The sequence below is a fragment of the Rattus norvegicus genome, chromosome 18 (genome assembly GCF_036323735.1).
Source record: "Rattus norvegicus strain BN/NHsdMcwi chromosome 18, GRCr8, whole genome shotgun sequence".
NCBI classification, from domain to species: domain Eukaryota; kingdom Metazoa; phylum Chordata; class Mammalia; order Rodentia; family Muridae; genus Rattus; species Rattus norvegicus.
The window spans coordinates 73,309,866-73,330,049 of NC_086036.1; the positions used below are offsets into that span (position 1 = coordinate 73,309,866).

The 20,184-nt window shown below is 51.5% G+C and overlaps 1 protein-coding gene across 1 annotated transcript in view; it reads right to left on the reverse strand.

Moving 5' to 3' along the window:
- Ark2c (arkadia C-terminal like ring finger ubiquitin ligase 2C) overlaps positions 1-20,184 on the reverse strand; it is a 116,252-nt gene that overhangs the window by 50,130 nt on the left and 45,938 nt on the right. The gene's annotated exons all lie outside the window — the stretch shown is intronic.

The following is a 20,184-nucleotide window of genomic DNA, read 5'->3' on the forward strand; positions in this document are numbered from 1 at the left end:
CGGGGCCTTGAGGATGACAAAGACTGGAAGTGTCCCACCTCTTTCAGAGCTGATGAGACCACTAAAGGCCATGCCATGGGGGTGTGGCTTCAGACGTGTGTGTGTGTGTGTGTGTGTGTGTGTGTGTGTGTGTGTGTGTGTGTGGTGTGGCCTGCCATCGCAGGGTCCACTCCCTGCAGAGCTGTGCTGCCACGGCACTGTGTATAAAGTTGGAACTCGGTGTTTCGAGTCACTGTGAACCACCCTGGGAGAAACGAGATCTTGCTTGCAATGATTTAACCAAATGATTCTGCAAGTCAATTCTAAGAGCTGTCACTCAATGTGACAAATTGAAATGACTAACAAGGAGAATCCTGGTCACCTGCAAGTCCACAGAGATGGGCTATGAGTCTGGAGTCATTCTTTGTGTCCAAAGGTCTCCTGACTTCTGGCAGTCTTCGGGGAGAGGGAGGATGATCTGGCAATGACCTTGGCCAAAGGCTACTCCTTTAGGCCTCTTTGGCCTGTGGTAACAATAGGGCCTACAGGTGTACCATCTAGAGCACAGAAGGTGTCACTTGATGTCAGCTATGAGCCCCAACCCCACTTCTGGGAAGGCTCCCACTGAGATGGCATGTCTATATCTAAGAGTGAGGAGATAGTAAGGTCTACCAGAAATTGCCCTAATCTCTGCCCCCAGGCTCTGAGAGCATCACATAGGCAGCCCCTGAGGTAGAGCTGGAAGCAAGGAAGAACCCATGTTAGAGTAGCCACCTGACAGCACATTGATCTTCAGAGCCCTCTCCTCAGAGCCTTCCCCACCCCTGTGGGCAAAGGCAGGACAGGGCTTAGCTCCCCACAGGACTGACAGCTCTCTGCTCTGACTTTCAAGCCTGACAAGCAGCTGTGAGTGGCTACCAAGAGTTCGTTAGACAAAGTTGTAGTCAGAGATAAATCTCCTCAAAGGTTTCAGGGTAAGCCTCTAGGCTGCCAGTCAACCAAGACACCAGGCAAAAGCCCACATCGCTGACCCCCAAGACCCCACCCCAGAGTCCACCCTTCCACAAACCATGTCCCGTGGTTACATGGTTCATGAGTGGTTGTCCAATTTAGGATCTCAACTGAAGGGTGGGTGGGAGAAGGGGCTGTGCTTTGATTCCCTAGGCTGAGAGATGAGCCGTTCTCTCCCGCTGAGTTTGAGCTCCGTAGTTGGGGACAGAGGGCAGTTAAAAATAGCCCTGACTGACTTGAATACCTCTGCACCCTGCCTGCTGCAAGTCCTATTACTCTGCCTCCAGCAAGAGACTTTTAGCCTGGAGAGCTTGGATTATCAGTGCCACTCCAGGGTGCCAGGCCCCATGGTGCCCAGTGTCCCCCTGAGCTTCCAAGGGTCCTAGCTGGAGGGATTGAGGAGGTAGAATGAGCACAAGGCTCAGGCCCGCACCATCCTCTCTGTGTACCAGAACCTGTTTTCCTTGACTCTTTGGATTGCATTGGGTGAGGAGCCCCAAATAGGAGGCCCCTTTCTGAGACTTCACTGAGAGAGCCCCAGGCCTCAGGAATACCAAGTTTATCAGGATATACCTCTAAGATCCAGTGGCCCTCATTTGGGTGGGCTCCCGGTCATAGTGACGCAAAGTTAACACACATAGAGAACACCACTTCCACAAGGCAGAGCCTTATCCATTGGCCTCACTGCTGGCTCTCGGCAGTGGTTTGCCACAGGTGTGTTGAAATGAATCCATCACCCGAAAAACACTTGGCGAGAAAATCCAAATTGTGGCCTGAATCACCTCTCTACCGCGTGGGTGGAAACCAAGTTGACTCAGAAGCATCTGTCCTGACCGCTGTGTGGCATCGTCGTCTTACCAACAAAGGCCACGTGCTGAGACCCCTAGGAAATCTGTCTTTTCCTTTTTCCAGCACCACCACTAGAGTGTGGTTATCTCTCACGAAACCCACTGAATGCAAAGCTAATTGCTGGTGGCTCCAAGCAGACAGCAGTAGGCAGAGTCGAAGCATACTCCAGAGTGTTCTCCCGCGCACCCTGGGTCGCTACTCTAACTCCTACCATCTCCAGATGCTTACAGTTTGGACACTCAGAGCTGCCATCGGCCCATGCCAGCGACCAGCAGGCTTACTCACGTTGGCCTGACACTTGTCACTTCCCACACTGTGCTTTGTCACAAGGAACCTGGTCTTAGAAAACTCCCTAGGGTGAAAACAAGGTCTTGGTTATCTATAACCCCTGTCTGGAAAACGTTTGAGTAATAAATAAATGTTTATGTATTTATAATATATAAATAAATGATAGATAAATAAATGTGGGAGTGTAGACGTCATCTCGTCAGGGTTGCGCAGAATTATATAAGGAATGCAGGGATGGCTTGCTGGCCATGGGCACGGGCAACTGTGGAAACATGTAGTAAGCCAGTCCACCGTGAACCAACCACATGGGCTACAAGAGAAGCCTCACTCCTGTCTGGCTCTCGGCTTACCGTTTCATGGTGATGGACTTCCATGACTTCGGTGTCATTACCACTTGCCCTCCTACCATCTAAACCCAGAGACTTTGGAAGTGTGTGATTTGGGCGCTTTAAGGGATGCCTTCAGAACTCATTCAGAACTCAGCTAAGAACTGGGTCCTGCTAGCAACTCCCTTGGAATGACATCACTGTCAGGTGTCAGGAGCCTTGCGTAGGCTCGCTAGTTATGAGACTCCTGTTGAAGCCCACGGAATACCGGTGCTATGGCCAGCATAGCACTTCTTCACTGGAGCACCTGGAACTCTATCCTCCGTGTGTGCTTCCTTTCCATGACGGGAAAAGGAAGGGTTGCAGGGTGAGGTGTAGGAGAACGGCATGAAGCAAGCACTTAGGGCCAGAGCAGGGCTGAGGGCCATGCCCCCACGAAGGGTGCTCACTTCACACCCTAGAAATAAGTCAGCTGCGCTCACAGCTTGCCGGTGGTACTGTGATTTGGTGCGTGCTTCCCGAGGAACGGTTTGGACTAACGGGCCATAGGAAGGCACAGCCCCAGTCAACTGACAGACAACTCCACTTGGCACCCTGAAGACGATCACGCACAACTTCACGGAGCTAAGCAGACGTGTGTAGTACAGCTGGGAAGTGTGACCGGTGGAACCTTCAGCAGAGGGAGCGCAATGGGGGACTACAGTGCCACTATGAGACACGATGTCCGTGACCTCCAGGTTGCCTTGAAGCAAAGAAGGCGAGATTCTGAAGGGGCCTTTTACTGTGAATCCGCCATTTTCTAAATAGGGAGCCTCAGACCTAGATAAATAAGTGAATGTTAGAAAGCTACCCTGTGCTACCCAACAGCAGGACAGTCCTGGACCCACAGAGCTGGCACTCTTCCGCTTTGACAATTCAGCCTAGTCAGCAGCAGGTGAGAGCCTACACCTTCAGTCTCTCCTCCCTTGCCAGGGATCCCTGAGCTGGGCAATTATCCTCCAAGTCTCCTCAGATCCCTTCCAACCCCTCCTTCTCAGAAGTTCCTGTCAGCCAATCAAGGATTTGCTACACTATCCGCCATAACGGTGGGTGTCTAGATCAGTATCTCAGTCTGGCCAAGGCACCTCCTGGCATGTCCTCTTTTTATCCTGACCCCTAAAGTATGAAATAAACCTGCAGGCTATCTTTTCCTCGGTCTTGTTTCTCCCCAGTGCAAAAGAATCAAACCCCAGGTCTCCCATTCGCCCCAGGATTGTACCCAGCAATGCCTGACTTCAGGCGTGCTCCCAGTGGCTTTGCCCATGGCTTTGATGAACCCGACTGGGAATGTGAATCGTGGGTTCCCACCTCAAAGTGTAGAGTGTCTGCTGTGTTTCTAGTGCTTCGGGGCAGTCACTTCGCGGGATGCATCAAGCTGATACCTGGCGGGTCAGCAGGAGGCCAGGTTAGTCCAAGGCCAGCTATAACTCAGAGAAGGAGATTATAGGAACGAGAGACGGCAACCAGGCCCTGCTTCCAGAAAGATACACTCACCTTCTTTGTGGCTGCCATGGTCCCTAAGAGCAGAATCAGAGACTTCCTATTCCTCCTCCAAGCTGGCCTGGATGTCACAGCTCAGCCCAGAGCCTCCACCTCCCCACCCCCACCCCCAGGAAGGCTTCTCCTCTCAGCCTCACTGGATCTTTGCCACCCTGGATTTCTGAAGACACTGTCCACCCGCCATGCTTCTCAGGCAGGCAGGCAGGCCTCCAGGGGACCTTGTGACGCTGCGGGTGATGGAAGGCCTGAGATCTTTAAATTGGGTGGATCTTGTAGGATGCAAATGACTTCCATGCAGCAGCCACTTGAAATACCTCAAGGTCTGGTGTCCTACGCCAGCTCCCCGCAACCGCTCCCTCGTTCCTACTTCACAAACCCAGCTCCAAATAACAGCTGTGACTCATTTCTTCCCATGCAAGCCACCGCTGTGCTGCGGCCTCAGGTCTGAAAGTGCCCTGGGCATTAGAGGGGATTAGCCTCCAGCCACAGAAAACCAACAAGCAAGCAAAACAAAACACGCTAAACTGAGCAAGCCCTCATCTGCCTGGGTGTGAAATCTAGACAGAAGAACAGTAACAGGCTAATGTGGACTCAACGGGTGTTGGGATTAGAGGTCATATCCGTCACATTTCTTGGTCCAGGATATTTTAGTGTAGAGAAGCCATGTAACGATGGTAATAATAACAAACCGTCTACCCCAAAGAGGAAGATGTCCTCAATGATCAAGCAAGAGTCCATCCCAGGCCAGCTGTCAGCAGCCATGCTTAAGGAATGTTGGAGAGTTGGGGATTTAGCTCAGTGGTAGAGCGCTTGCCTAGGAAGCGCAAGGCCCCGGAAAAAAAAAAAAAAAAAAAAAAAAAAAAGGAATGTTGGAGAGCCTCTAAAAGGGAGAAACGGAGCACCTCAAAAATATTGGCAGGAGGCTAGAGGCGGGACTTCCAGGCCAGAAACAGTTCCCCACATTGTGGGTTAAGGACTGCGGTGACAGTGGGAAAAGTGGCATGATCTTGCGGTAGTAACTACTCCCCGGACTTCAGAGAGGTCTCAAGTATGGCCAGTCAGACTGAATGAAAGTCGAAGAGCTTCTCGTGCTAAGATACAGTTATAAAACTAATTGCCCACCAGGGAAGAGAGGCTGGTAGAGGCGGGGTCAAAAGTCAAGTGCACGGAAGTTTTAGGTAACTCTCTAGCAAGAGTTCTGCAGTCAAGGGAAGCTTGGTGACACAACAGGGCCATGTCCGGAAACACACTCACCCTTTACCCAGTCTATCCTTGTGTATTCCCATCAAGTCAGGCCCAGAGCTGCCTAGTACTTGCTTTCCCTAGCATTTGCCAGTGGCCATCCTGCCCCAGACATTGAGCCAGCTCACTGCAGGGCAGGTGGTGAACACAGGTGGTGAACACAGGTAGTGGTGAACACAGGTGGTGGGGAACACAGGTGGTGGGGAACACAGGTGGTGGGGAACACAGGTGGTGAGGAACACAGGTGGGGGGGAACACAGGTGGTCCCCACAGAGCAGTGCCTGGCTTGTTGTTCATAGTCGCCCTGGGCCTCAACCTCACAAGTTGAGCCCACCTCTAACTCCAACTTGCCAGCCTGGTACTCAGGGCTTCCACCTCAAACAAAAATATCTAAGGTTTCCGTTCCCAGCCTGGCAGGCCTTCTCTGAACCGTGGTCCCCTCATCTGCACGCAGAGCATAATGAAGAGCCCTTTACCTTCTTAGAGTTCTGAGATGAATTACATCCCCAGGCCATGTGGCCTAGTGGGCATCTGAGGCCTGAAACTGTAGACTAGAGTGCTTCAAGCACTCCAGACGCTCCTCTGAATCCTCCTATCCCCAGCCAGTGTCCACAGGATTAACTGCAGCGAGGAGCTGGCTAACACCCTATGGGCCATTTGGCGGTTGCTATGTCATAGTTTCCAGGCATCAGTCCCCTGATAATGGCTCCTATCTGGGGAGGCCGCGGTGGGATGAATGTATGAAAAAGAAGCTGGTTAGAACCTGTAGCATGTGCCACCTGAGAAGGCACATATGTATGTGGCATGCCTGTGTGGGAATATTAGACGGGAGAAGAGGGAAGCATCTGGCGTGTGATCGTGTATGTGAGCTTTTGTCTTATACTGTCTACGGTAGCGGTAAGTACAGCCCGCAAGACCTGGAGTCTGCACGTAGCCCCTGGAACCCCGCCCCCAAGTTAGTTCTGATTGGTGAATAAAGATGCCGACAGCCAATAGCTGGGCAGAAGAGACACAGGTGGAGTTGAGGTTTCGAGGACTTGTGGGCGAGGCACAGGGAAGAGGACCACGATGAGGACAGAGGAGAAGAAAGTGCAGGAAGGAGAAGGAGAGCTGCCAGGGGCTAAGGGCCAGGAGAATGTGGCCCAGAGGGCTGTGCAATTGGGTTATGAGCAGGGCAGTAAACAGTAAGTGATAATTTGTAGTTATGGAAGGTAGATTCTAACAGCATGGAGGGTAGGCAGCTGCCCATCTAGCATGCTGCCTAAGGCATATTCAAACATAGAAAGGCTGTGTGTCTTATATCCACGAACGTAGATGGTGTAAGGGAGGGGAGAAGAAGCCCGTGCCAGGATTTTTAATATTTTTTTCTCCATGTATGTGTAAAGGTGGCCCTGCAGGAGAGTCGTGTTAGCAGAGCTACGGTGGAAAGTATCGACCCCTCCAAGAAGGGCTCCCCTTACATCAGCATCCCCAAACTGTCATCCTCTCCAGCCCTTAAGAAGCTCTGCTCTATCCCACATGTACATTAGCCTCCACTCGTCCAAAGCAGACTTCTTTCCCTCCAACGCCCGGTTCTCCCTTGGGATGCAGGTCTCCGGATCCTGTTAGCATTTTGTTTTGCCCTCTCCTTTCTCTCTGGGCACTTCTTCACCTGCTTTTATGGTTTCCTCCACTTCCTGTAACCATCCCATCAGCCACTTCATCCCCCTGCCTCAACGCTGTGTGCTTCCTCGGCAGCCCCACTGCCATACTGGCACGCTCAGACAGCCCTCCTTCCAACTGCCAGCCCTCCCTGGCTTCGAGCAGCTGCACAGATGGCCTCTCTGGCTCCGGCCCCACCCCCACCCGGCAAACTTCTGGAGAACCCTTAGAGCTGAAGAGTAGCTTCCAGGCACTTGACAATGCATTTGAGCTTCCCCGTGGCCCAGCGAACACAAAACAGATGTGTCCAGAAGTAACAAGCTATCATTTGGGAACAAAGTTCTACCTAAAAAAACAAACAAGCTAACAAAGCATGATGAGCGTAGTCTAATATACTTGCTTGAGGTTAAGCTCTACGCTGTGGGTACCACCGAGAGGTAAGAAGCTTCGAAGCCCAACAGAGCTGAACGTGAGGTCAATCCCTGTCGCGTGGCCACGCAACTGTGTAACCTGGAGCATCTCCTAGCTCCTCTGAACCTCTTTGCCCTCACTTTCTCCAGCTCTACAATGGGTCTAACAATCAGTACCATTACGTTCTGAGAGTAGGGTGGTGCGGTGTGTCCTCACCGTATCTGGTGTCTCAGACCGGTCAGCTCCATCCCTGCCCTACATTTCCCACAATCCCCTAGTAAGAATTTATCAATCGGGGCTGGGGATTTAGCTCAGTGGTAGAGCGCTTACCTAGGAAGCGCAAGGCCCTGGGTTCGGTCCCCAGCTCCGAAAAAAAGAACCAAAAAAAAAAAAAAAAAAAAAAAGAATTCATCAATCTAGGGAAAGAGTAACGGAGACATTCGGCACCAGGCTGCACCCACACCTTCCAGCTTGTGTAACCGCAGCTCAGCTCCGAGAAAGAGCTCGAAAATGTGCCTGGGTCCACCAGGCCATTCTGAGGCATCAAGAGTCCTGCAGGTGCCGCGCACACTCTAAACGGTATTTAAATTTTCTTGCATGATAAGCGGTGAAACCCAGAACTTGCTGTGGGGGGTATAAAGCTTCCCGACGGATGATGGAATTTGAAATGGCTCGTGATTGCTTAGAAAGAGGAGGGGCAGGCAGGGGCCGAGACTCACGAGGGGGCCAGCGGGGCTCCCCTAAAGTGTGTGCCTTTGCGATGGGGTCACCTAGGTTGATAGATGAAGGACGCTGAATTGTAATGAGTCTGACTTTCACCAGACAGCTGGCACATGGCATAAGGAAGCTTTCAACATCGTCACTGAAATGAATGGATCGGAAAACCGAAGGGGACTGGCCTGGAATGTTTATGAAATGAGAAGAAATGAGAAGTGCAGTTTGGGTAATAGCTACCGCCCTTCAGTCAGCTCTCCCATGAGCGTGGGTTCATGCTCACAAAGAGGGGTGAAGGAGAGAATGGGGGATGGAGAGTAGCACAGGTTGGATCATGTTTCTACCCATTACTGACGAAAGACCTGAGAGCCAGGCGGATCCAGCTTGACTACATTCAATCCCGGTAGAGTAGGGCCCTTTGCTAGGTGACATGCTATGACTCCCTGACATTCAATCGGCCTAGAAGTGTGACCAAACCTTCAGGATGAACTATCACAGGCACAGGAAATCCCAAGCCTGCGGGGTGCCCAGAGGCACGGGCGGCCAGCCTGAAAGCAACCCCAGCTCTGAGCCCAGCAGGAACTATGGGTCTTGAGTGTGACAATGGTTGGTGAGACTTGACACAGTAGGGTAGTGAGGCAGATGTCAGCCCCTGGGTCATGGACAGACAGCTCTGAGGTCTTTGTTCTCAGACAGGGCTTGTGTGGAGCAGCCTTGCCCTCTTCCCTAAATAGAATCAAGCAGTTCCCAGGGGACCAAGCACACAGGCCCCGAGGCTCCAAATGTGTGAGAGCTCCTTGTTCCCTACAGGGAAAGTGTCCCTCCAAATTTCCTCATAAGGCTCAGTTGGGGAGGGGCTGTCTACTTGTGGGATTATCTGTGTTTCATGGTCATCCCCTTTCCTTCCACGTGACCAAGAACTAACAAACCCAGAGGAGAGTAAGTTGTAGATGCCTTCATAGGCCTAACCCTGAAGCCCTGACCAGGAGTTCATTCAAACCAAAGACCAAGAGGACAATGAAAAAATGAGCATCGGTATTTAAGTGCTCCATGATAGGGAGGGTCTGGGTACATGGTGATAGGGCTGCTGCTGCTATTCCAAAAAGATCCCTTCCCAGGCGATGTGGCCACAGGCAAGAGTGTGTTAAAGCGCTCTGCGAAGGCCAGCTTCTGCGAGGAAAGTGAGCTTTGACAAAAAAAGCAGAGAAAACAGCCAGACTGCAGAGTGAGCATGGGAGGGCCTGTCCAGAAGGACACAGGGAGCCAAAGCTTTAACAGTAGAGGTCACACAGAGGGAAACAAACTGTGAGCAGAGCCCAAGCTACAATAAAGGGTGTGACCCAGTGCGAGTCTCTCCACTTGGTTTCCTCACTCGACAGATGACATATCTCCCTTGTAGTTGCCTGATTCCCAGAGTTCCACTGGTCCTCCCAAGGGAAAAGACCAATACCTTAGGGCTAGACAAGACTTCTTGGACTCTTCCTTCAGCGGCCCCCTCTCCCTCTCCTCTCAAAGTCTACCTGTTCTTGCCCCAGAACCCCAGAGATCTGTTCAAGACCATCTGTAGCCATAGCAACATGAGTACATCAGACCAAACAGGCCCTCCCTAAGAAGTCCCATGCCTTCACCCAACTCCAGAGCACACATTCCCAGGAAGTCCTGTCACACTGTGCTGGGAGGTATTTGATGAAAGGAGCAGGATCCCTGTATCCATGGACTCTAGTATAGGACCTCCCGTGCTCAGGGTAGATTATTCTTCTCAGCTGCCTATGAGCACTTCCTGTGAGCACTGCCTGGGAGCACTACCTGTGGACACTGCCTGGGAGCATTGCCTGTGGACACTGACTGTGAGCACTTCCTGTGAGCACTGCCCAGGAGCACTGCCCAGGAGCACTGCCTGTGAGCACTGCCTGGGAGCACTGCCCGGGAGCACTTCCTGTGAGCACTGCCTGTGAGCATTGCCTGGGAGCACTGCCCGGGAGCACTTAATGGGAGCACTGCCTGGGAGCACTGCCCGGGAGCACTTCCTGGGAGCACTGCCTGGGAGCATTGCCTGTGGACACTGACTGTGAGCACTGCCCAGGAGCACTGCCTGGGAGCATTACCTGGGAGCACTGCCTATGAGCATTGCCTGGGAGCACAGCCCAGGAGCACTTCCTGGGAGCACTCCCTGGGAGCATTGCCTGTGGACACTGACTGTGAGCACTGCCCAGGAGCACTGCCCGGGAGCACTGCCTGGGAGCACTGCCTGGGAGCATTGCCTGGGAGCACTGCCCAGTAGCACTTCCTGGAAGCACTGCCTGGGAGCACTTCCTGGGAGCACTTCCCGGGAGCACTTCCTGGGAGCACTGCCTAGGAGCATTGCCTGTGGACACTGACTGTGAGCACTGCCCAGGAGCACTGCCTGGGAGCATTACCTGGGAGCACTGCCTATGAGCATTGCCTGGGAGCACAGCCCAGGAGCACTACCCTGGCACCAAGAGTCTATTCTCTCATCTCAGTTCCAACCCTGCTGTGTGACCCTGAGCTGACCCTCCTCCCGGACATTTGCTTCTCCTCAGCTAACAGTGGGCACAGCTGGGCCATCCCACAGGGTGCCAAGTGAGTTCTAAGGAGCATTCCACAGTTGAAAGCATTTTTGTCACTCATGAAACTCAATGCAGTTCCTCGGGACTTAAGACTGTTTGCTGCACACCGTCGTGTCCCATGTGAATTCTCGTCATCGGAATCTCTAGGACTACATCCAGGTCTGCCCTCTACCAGATGCTCTTGGGGGCTTTTTGACATTGTAAAATTTCCTAGTCACTGCCCTACGTGTGAGTCCTAGATGGTGGTTAGAGGCACGTCTCCTTTGAGATGTAGATCAGAGGAGACAGAACAGAAGCCAGAGAGACAGTGGTCTCCATAAAATCCCCAGAAGCTAAGCAGCAGGCTCTCGATTCAGTAGCAGGTGATTGACAGTAGCCACTCCCTACCAAGTCCTACCAACCTTGAGATGCCAGTTGAACTGGAACCCGCCTCTGCCCCACCCCCGCTCCTCTTCAGATGTCTTAGCCCGCGAGCTCGGGCCACACCACTGCATGTTTTGAAGAACACCGTCCAGCGCCATTGACAACTGTCTCACCTGTGTCAGCCTCACGACCACCTGAGCACCTGGGGCTGGACCTGAGGTGCTCCTTCTGGACCTTCAGTAGCTTTGGAGAGACTCGGGGAACCTGACAGACACTTGACAGCCATATCTGATCTGATATTCGTTCTTATCTCCCTGCTTGCTTCCTTCCTTCCTTTGCCACCTCACCATGACTACATACACACACAAACATATATGCACATATGCACACAAACATATAAGTACACTCACCTTAACATCTATGAACACACACACACACACACAGAGTCACCACACATGCACATACAGCCTTTTCACAAACACATCCTCCCACCTCACAACACATGCATGAAAACTCACATACTATGAGCATGCATGTGCACACGTATCCTGCTACTGCATGTCATTGGCCAGTCCTCTCTGTCCCTGCTCTCACCCATAAGCTGCAACCTTCATCTAGCATGCTCTGACCAGGACTTGGCAACTCCCTCAACAAAATTTGATTTTGATGGTCTCAAGTACCTTCCGCCTATTGAAGTCAGCCCTATCTGTTCCAAGAGGAACAGAGGACGGTGTGCAGGTCACATTTTAGCCGTCGAGGCCATGCCCAAGGGTAATCATGTTCACTAGGAAGCTGCGGTGTGACCCCAAATGTACCTGGTTTCTTCCACCCCTAATGGCAGTCCCCACTCCTGTGCTCAGGAAGGCCTTTAGGCAGGGATGTGAGACCGGAATGGCATTGAGTTAAGTCCTTTCCTTCATCCTCCACCCTGGGTTAGGAAGAGGAGAGATCTCCTGACCCTCACCAAGCCTGAGCCCAGGTCTAGCCCAAGGGAGGTGAAACCCATTGACTCTTGGCACAGGCAGCTTCCTGATTCTAAGAATCTGGGACTTTGAAAGGCCGTGCTGACTTAGCGGCCTTCACACAGACCGCATTGTGGCAACTCTCAAGCGAGTCTCAGATTTCCCTTCCACAGAGCTCAGGCTTTCAAGGGAAAGGAGAAGCAGCAGACTGCTTCAGACACCCGCTGGATTTGGCTGAACTAAAACATCTGCAAATCCACCCAAGCCACATCATGCCAAGACCTTGCAAAGAGTTTCCAGAGACTTGAGCCTGTGCCACACCCTTCCCCTGGTGGCTCAAGCTGTCTCGGGCTAAGTGGAGTGTACCAGGCTGGCATTTCCAAAGCTGTTCAAATCCCTTCCCTGCAGCCCCATAGCAAACACGATTATACTTGGACATGGTCTCGACATCCAGACTGAGGACTGAGCTGACTCCAGCGGAGAGCAGGGACTAACAAGGACCACTGAAATCCCGCTCTGTTGAGATGAATTGATATGAATGAACCGGATTACACTTAGCTACTTTTAACAGAGATTCCACTGTGAGTCAGCCGCATGCTGGATCTTAGTGCTTACATGGCGGGGATGAATGTTGGGGGACAATGACCATGCACTCACAGAGCTTGCATCCTGAGAGGTGACAGGAATCTGCACTGCATCCAGGTGACCAGAAGCTCTGAACCGATGCCTATGCCTGCTGATATTTCCCTCCCCCACTTACTGATGGACTCTGAGCTTCCCATGGCTAAAAGGAAGGCCAAAAGAGCACTCTGCCAATACAACATGCCTTCTGACATGACCCATCCCTGCCCCTCTTCAACTTCCTGTTCAGGAGAGAAGGACTTCCTCCTCATTGTGAAACATGGCTAGCTTGGTGACTTACTAGCCAGCAGAAGAGAGCAGAAATTACTCTACTTCTGAGCCTAGGCCTCTGAGCATCTTGCACCTTTCCTCCCACACATTCCTGCCCCTGCCTTGTGAGCAAGGCTGAGCTCACCTACCACACCAAAGGAGTCATGTGGAGTAAAGCCAAGCTGGGCAGGCCATCCCACGGAGTCCGTAGACACCGGAGAGAGAGACAAGCCAAGATCAGCAAGCCACACCAGTGTGAACGGGCTCCACTGAACGAGGATGAGAAACTATATCAAATATGTTCTCAGCCATGGGTTATTGGATGGCATTATCACGACAATAGTTACCAACGTGCCAAAAGCCAGACAACCTGCTACAGAAAAACAGCATCACCATCTACTGCTCTTCGCCATCTGGCCCTGGACAGGCCTAGAGGAAGAGGATTCAGAATGTGGGACTCTCGCTCTGGACACTAAATGAGGCACCTCTCCCAGTGCAAACCTAAGCGAGTGCCTAGGTGCACCCGGCTGAGCTCTTCCCCTCCTTGAAGATACAGTGGGTGGAAAGAGCCAAGAATCCTGGTCAAATTCGTGGAGGGCAGGAGGTCTAGCTTTGTGTCATAGCATTCGTGATGGGAGCTAGAGGTGAACACATTTAAATTGGTGATGTTGGAAAAGGCCTGAGTTTGGTTCAACAATACCCAAAGCCACTCTGTGGAACTGGAGGGGGCGGTGCGTGCTAATCTCTGGGGCCTGTCTGGATAGAAGACAGGCCAAGCCACTGGATTCTCTCACACAGATGCCCACAAGAACAGAAGCATCACCTGGGAAGAGGATATGCTGGTGGAATCATCACTTACAGTCATATGAAGGTTATGTGGGTTCATTTAACAGTAGAAGGAAATCTCTTGACTATGTCAGAACCAAAGGATTGACCCATGCTTCTTTAATCTGTGACCATATTCACCTTCATCAGCAGCGACTGGAGATAAGGAGGCAGATGTTTCTACTGTTCTTGACTATGCCAATTTAATGAGAGCGCTCTACATCAGAAGACACTGCCTTTTACTACCGAAAGGCATATTAATGTGGCTGTGTACACTACCAAACGAAGACTATTTAACACTTCTCATACGCACACATAAAAATCTCAGACCAGCATCAGGCAGACTCCGGTTTGAGTCCCAGGCCTATTGCTTACCAACTGCAGAGACGCAAGCTGAGGTGCTCAGCCCTGGCAGACACGTTTGTTTATCAGGGATGACGCTGAGCGTAGGCCTCAGAGCCTTGCCAGGAGGATTGCACGTAGCTCCGGTGGCAGACGGCATCCACAGTGCACACTAGGCTAGGATGGGATGACATATTTATACTAGAGGAGACTTAGTCTGGGAATATCTAAAGACATTTACAGCTATTGAAACTGGGCAGGTGGACCATTGGTGTGTTGTGAGGAGAAGCCAGTGATGTTGCTAAAAACACGATGATGAACACCTCAAACCTTCCAAAGAATTGTCCAGTCCCAGTGTCCAGATGTGCTGGTTTGAATAGACATGGCCCTCATAGTCTCATATGTTCGAATGCTTGGCCCATAGGAAAGGGCACTTTTAGAAGGTGTGGCCTTGTTGGAGTGGGTGTGGCCTTGCTGGAGTGGGCATGGCCTTGTTGGAGTAGATGTAGCTTTGTCAGAGTGGGTGTGACTTTGTTTGGAGGAAATGTGTAACTGTTGGAGCAAGCGTTGAGGTTCCCTATGCTCAAGCTATGGACGGTGTCATACAATCTCCTTTTGCTGCCTTAGAATCAAGAAGTAGAACTCTTACCTCCTTCTGCGGCACCACAACTGTCTGCTTGCCACCGCGATGTCATCACTGCCATGATGACAATAGACTAAACCTCTCAAACTGTAAGTCAGTCCCAATTAAATGTTTTCCACGATGAGAGTTGCCTTCGTCAGTCACAGTGCCTCTTCATAGCGCCGTAGACTAGCGGGAATGTGCTGCAGCCCAGTGAGTCTGGGTTGATGTTGAGGTGGAATGACCGAGCTACGTCAGGGAGGGGCACATTCTAACACTCAGGATCTTGTGTCTCTGAAAGCCGAGTGAGGCTTTGTATGGAGCTCACAGCACACTGGGAGCAAAGTCCATACGCATGTGCGTAAGATGCCCTTGTTCACCGAACACTCCGTGTTCAGAGAGTTCCCCTGGCACCCTCGACCAGGATACTGTTTTAAAAGAACGCTCCTGCCCTTGGCTATTGCAGAAACACCGTTGAGACCATTACTGAGATCCACAGGTGCTCTTGGGCAATGATGGGATCTGGAAGGGATCTGACTTTCGTGGCTGTTGGGATTGGGGATGGTGTGTGGAACGGGTGTCAAACTGGTACAAGCATGCTTCGAGCCGGTTAAAACTGCGCCCCCATTTGATCAGCCGGGGTAGAAAGTTCTTCTGGGTCACAAGTAATGAGGTGAGAGAGAAATGAAACGCAGTGTCAAGCCCAGCCATGGAGAGTAGAGGGTGGAGATTCATGGTCCACCGCAGGGGGATGTCTCCAAGGACCATCAGACAGCAGGCTATGTATAAGGGAAGGAGAGAGGTATGGCAGGATCGAGCCAGCACAGGTGACTTTCAGGGACAGCTGGCAGGAGAGATGGGGGACGATGATCCTGCGTAGGCAGGAGACATGACTGGCCAGGGCTGCAGACCCCAGAGGAAGACTGTGTTTGCTAAGTGTCCCAGAAATATTATGCTGCCACAATGACATTGGGGAATGTACCATCACTTCGGGACCCTGGTTTTACCCTGTTTAAAGTCTCCACTGTATGGGGATGGGGCTGTTTGTCTCACCATCTCTAGTCTCTTGTAGTCAAGTGAGAAAGATATTCTGGAGTCAGGACATCAATGGTAGCATGGTATCCAACAAGATATGTGCTCCCTAGGGGCAGCCGGAAGTTAGCGAGGAAGGTGGATCACCTAACCCAGCAGACCCTATCTGCTTCCTACGTTGCTGAAAACAATGAAGTGAGGGCTTCCATTAGAGCCTCCTGTGTCCCTGCCAGGCAGCGGCCATCTAACCTTGTTAGGCATGCATGATGGTTAGTGTAAACTGTCAACCTGACAGGGTATAGAATCACCTGGGAGATGGGCTTCTGGGCATGCCTAAGGGGACTAAGCTGGTTAAACTAATTAAGACCCACCTTAATTGTGGGGAGGATCGGTTTTTTTCTTTGTCTCCTGGGATACATAAAAATGGAGCAAGGGAGTTAGGAGGGCTGTGTATTCACAGCCCTCTGCTGACTGCTATCCTGTCGCCTTGACTTTCCCGCCCTGATAGAATATGCTTTGAGCTCTGACCTGAGACACTTTCTCCTTAAGTTGGGAAATGGGAAAAGAAAGTAAGACCGTTGACAGGATCCAGAAGCGCTACAGAGCCATGGGGCTACTGAGAAGCAGGGACAGGATTAGCCTTTGGCCTTTCAGAGTCCAGTCAGTCTAGGTGGATCAGAGCGGCCGCTCATGACTGCTAGTCCCTCTTCTACTCATGGGCCGTTTTCCCCGCTGAGTCCTGCAGAACACCCGGTGCTCCAGAGCACCGGGACATTATCCCAGGTAGATGTGTGACTGCACCAAGGTCAAGAGTCATTTTAGAGTAGATGACAGGGGTCACGCAGTATGAGGACAAGCTGGAAAGCAGGTATCATGTCCCAAACCAGAAATGAGGCTGTGAAAGAAAGAGAAGGAAGACCCCCCCGTGGCATTTCTAAAGGAAATCTGAGGAAAACAGGATGAGCTTCCAATGTCTCCTTCTTTCACAAGTTTCTATATGGCAACCTGCTTCTTAAAGAGAACCCCTAGTGGGGTTCTGGGATCTGGTCCACTAACCTCACCTGAGATGTGGGGTGTCCATAGGCCCAGCAGAAGGGCTGGGAATGCTCTCTAGCCACACACAACAGGTAGTAGCCAGGAAACGTTAGTCTGACAGGCTCCCTTGCAGAAACTAGCATTCATACCTCAACGTCTTGTCCGAATGGTGCCTTCATTTTATTTATTTCTAGTTTTCCTTTAACTCGGCTGGACTCAAACCCACAGTCATCCACTTGCCTCGAGGGATGGGATTACAGGCATAAGCCACCACACCTGGCTCCTCGTGTAGCTTTTAAGTATTCACTCACAGCGTAAGTGGCCTTAGCTGCGACAGGTCTGCTCGTGTAAGACACCCAGGAGAGCTTGTGCATTCCCACACCTCAAAGGACGCATCCTGTCACTAAGCGGCTGCGGGCCTGAGACGCTCTCTGTCCCGTCTGGGTCTCCACACCAAGGAAGAGCAAAGGTTCCAAGTTCCTGCGGTCTCCTGTGTTCTTAGATTCTGGACACCAGAGTAATAAAATCAAGAATCCCTCCCCGTATAATGTCCAGGCCCATGTCAATGCATCTCCACAAAGGGGTACCATCTTCCTGCTCATGGAAGCAGCGGTGAATAGCCCAGGCTAGGAAGGCTGAGCAAGGACAGTATCACGCCCAGTCTGAAGTTAGGCCAGCCTTGACCTCAAGCCATGGGTCTTCCCCAAGTTAACTGACCCGTCCTTCCACACATGTTCTCTCTGAAGCAACCTCTGCTGAGCCCGCGCCCATCGCTCAGAAAGACAGAGCTTCAGACCACAGGGAGACGTGGAGGGCTACTAGAGCGGCTGTCATGGGATCCTCATATTCCTACGCAAAAGAAAGTCTCTGTCTACTTCCACCAAGGGACTGAGGGGCTTTGCTAAGAAGTTTATGAGGTGGACAGGCAGCAAAAGCCCAAGCTGAATCCTATCAAACGCTCCACTGAGCATCCGGGAAGTGGAGGAGTCGCCATGGTCTACAGGAATGCAAACACCTTTGGGGAAGATGGAGGCTCTCAGTGAAAGACGGGGAAGGGGACAGGATGAGACAGAGGACGCTGGCGGAGTGTGGAAAAAGAGTGGTGTGTGAGCGAGGAAGCCAGCCTGGAAAGGGGAGACGGTCACATGACACAGCACAGGAAAATGGCTGGTGACCATTAATCAGTTGTGTCAACCGTATCTAACATCCACCCACCAAGGAAAGCGCCTCACATTGAGGAAAGGTGAAAGAACTTATTGTTCAAACTGGCCCTGCCGCAAAGGCTTACCCCCCAAAGGGGCCACCACAGCTCAGGACTCCTAAGGATTTACAGCACCAGAGAGCGAGTCTCCTACACAGCAGAGCCAATGCCGCATGTGGAGCAACACCATGACGCCATCAGCTCTCTTAGAAAGAGAGCAGTCGGTGAAAGCAGCACCATCCTCAGCCCTTAAGCCTGGCCTCTGGCTCTTGGGACAGCTTCCAAGAGCTCATCACACTGAGCAGACAGAACCTGGTGTCATCTGCAACTCGGTCCTCTGTGAAGCATAGCCCCAGTTTATGGATGGAGGAAAGTAAATACAAAGACTACAGGCCCCCAGCACAGAGGTGGTAAAGAACCAGATCCGGGCCAGCCTAGAATTCAAAGCCACCATCACCCCACATTCCTACATGTCTCTCTTCTCGGTCGCTCTATTCACACGTCAAAAGTGCTCATGAGTGGGGGCTGATGGGCTTACTGCCCTACCGGAGAGAGAGACATGTGGACAGAGACAGAGAGACAGAGAGAGAGAGAGAGAGAGAGAGAGAGAGAGAGAGAGAGAGAGAGAGAGAGAAGAAAACAACTAGCCTGTATTCATTATTCAAAATGAGTCCAGGGGAACCTTCAACAGGAAATTGGGACTCTGAAGGCTGTAAACACGAGATCCACTGAAGGCAATGCATGTGTGCACTTCTGAGAGATGTTGAAACCAGCATTATACCTCCCGAGGGCACCGGAGCAGTGGCCCATCCCATCCCTGTCATTGACTGTGAGGCTAGCGGTGGCTGGTGATCATTGACATTTCCCTGAAAGACTGATATCCGCTCAATTCCCACCATGCCCTCTCCGTGTACCAGGGCCACCCTTGCAGAATCACAGGGTCTGGAGATGGACGGGTGGATGGTAGGGAAGGCTGTGGGGCATTGTTTCAGCCAGGAAGGATGGGTCTGCTTATTTAGACAACGATGGGGAAAGGGAAGCCAGCATTTCTGGGCCACTATTCGAGCAGGATTCAGCCCACATCCTACCCAGATTCAACCAGTGTGACCCAATTCACCAAGAGGCATCAGAAGGGTTGGTGCAGACAGGGGTGAGGAACATGAGGGGAGGGGCAGAAAAAAAGATTGGCCACCGGTTGGAAATAGCCATTTTATCTCTTGGAAATGGATGCTCTGGTTTGAATAAAAATCTAAGAAAAACACAAGAAAGGCCCTGCATGGGCCTTCACTGACACAGCCAGGAAGCCCATGTTTGAAGGAGTGGACAGGGGCAGCTGTAATAGCCTCCCACTACAGTCACCCTTGATGACCGCATACTTTGGATCATGAGTGGGAGACTCCCTGTGAGCGAGCCTTTGACTGGGTGTCCCCTTCGGAGCTCTATGCAATGTTTCTTTGCCTACCAGACACAAGAGTTGAATCGAGTAACTGGCATGCACTGTATTCTACAACATATTGGATATCTGTCCAGTAGGAAAGGATCTAAAGCATTGAGAACGTATAGGGAGTGGCAGTGTGTTTCCTAACATTGCTAGGAAAGGGTCAGTCACACAAGTGAATTATCCCATAGCAGGGACACTCTCGTTTGGTGTAGAGAGCCTCCCTAAAAGCTCACATGTGCTTGTTCCTGGCACCTTGGTCACGGAATAAACACTTGTTCCTGTGAAGTACTCATCCCACATGGAGAGTTGACTCAGCGAACGTTAAGTATGAGTTCTTCGTGTCAGTCCTGGGGTCACTAAGCCTGTGTGACTCCCCTTCCAAATGGTTGCTCCCCATTTGCTGTGGACATTGAGACAAGAGGCAACCCTGGATCTAGTGGAATTCTCCAGAAACTGAGTCAGTAGACACAAAGATAATCCAATAAACCATCCCAGAGCTGGAAGCACAGGCTTCACCTCCCCAGGGTCAGCGTTCCTTGCCCTTGTCTTTTTAATCTCCGATTAAAAAGGTCTGGTCTGACGTGTTCACTTTTTGTGACGCTGGGGGTTGAACTCAGCTAAGCACATGTTCTACCACTGAGCGACCTCTCAGCCTTTGGGTCTGTGTTTTCGGCCTGTACGTGGTGTTACCACGCCAAACTCACTTCCCACACACAGTTACATCTCTCCAGTTCTTTCTTGTCTGTTCCTTACTCTACGAAGTGCACTTTTCTTTGGCTTATCCTAAAAGCACCTTCTCCAAGAATCTATCTTTTTTCTTGACAAGGATTTGGTAAGCCTAGCCTGCAAGAGCCCAAAGAAGCCATAAAAATCCATCCCTCG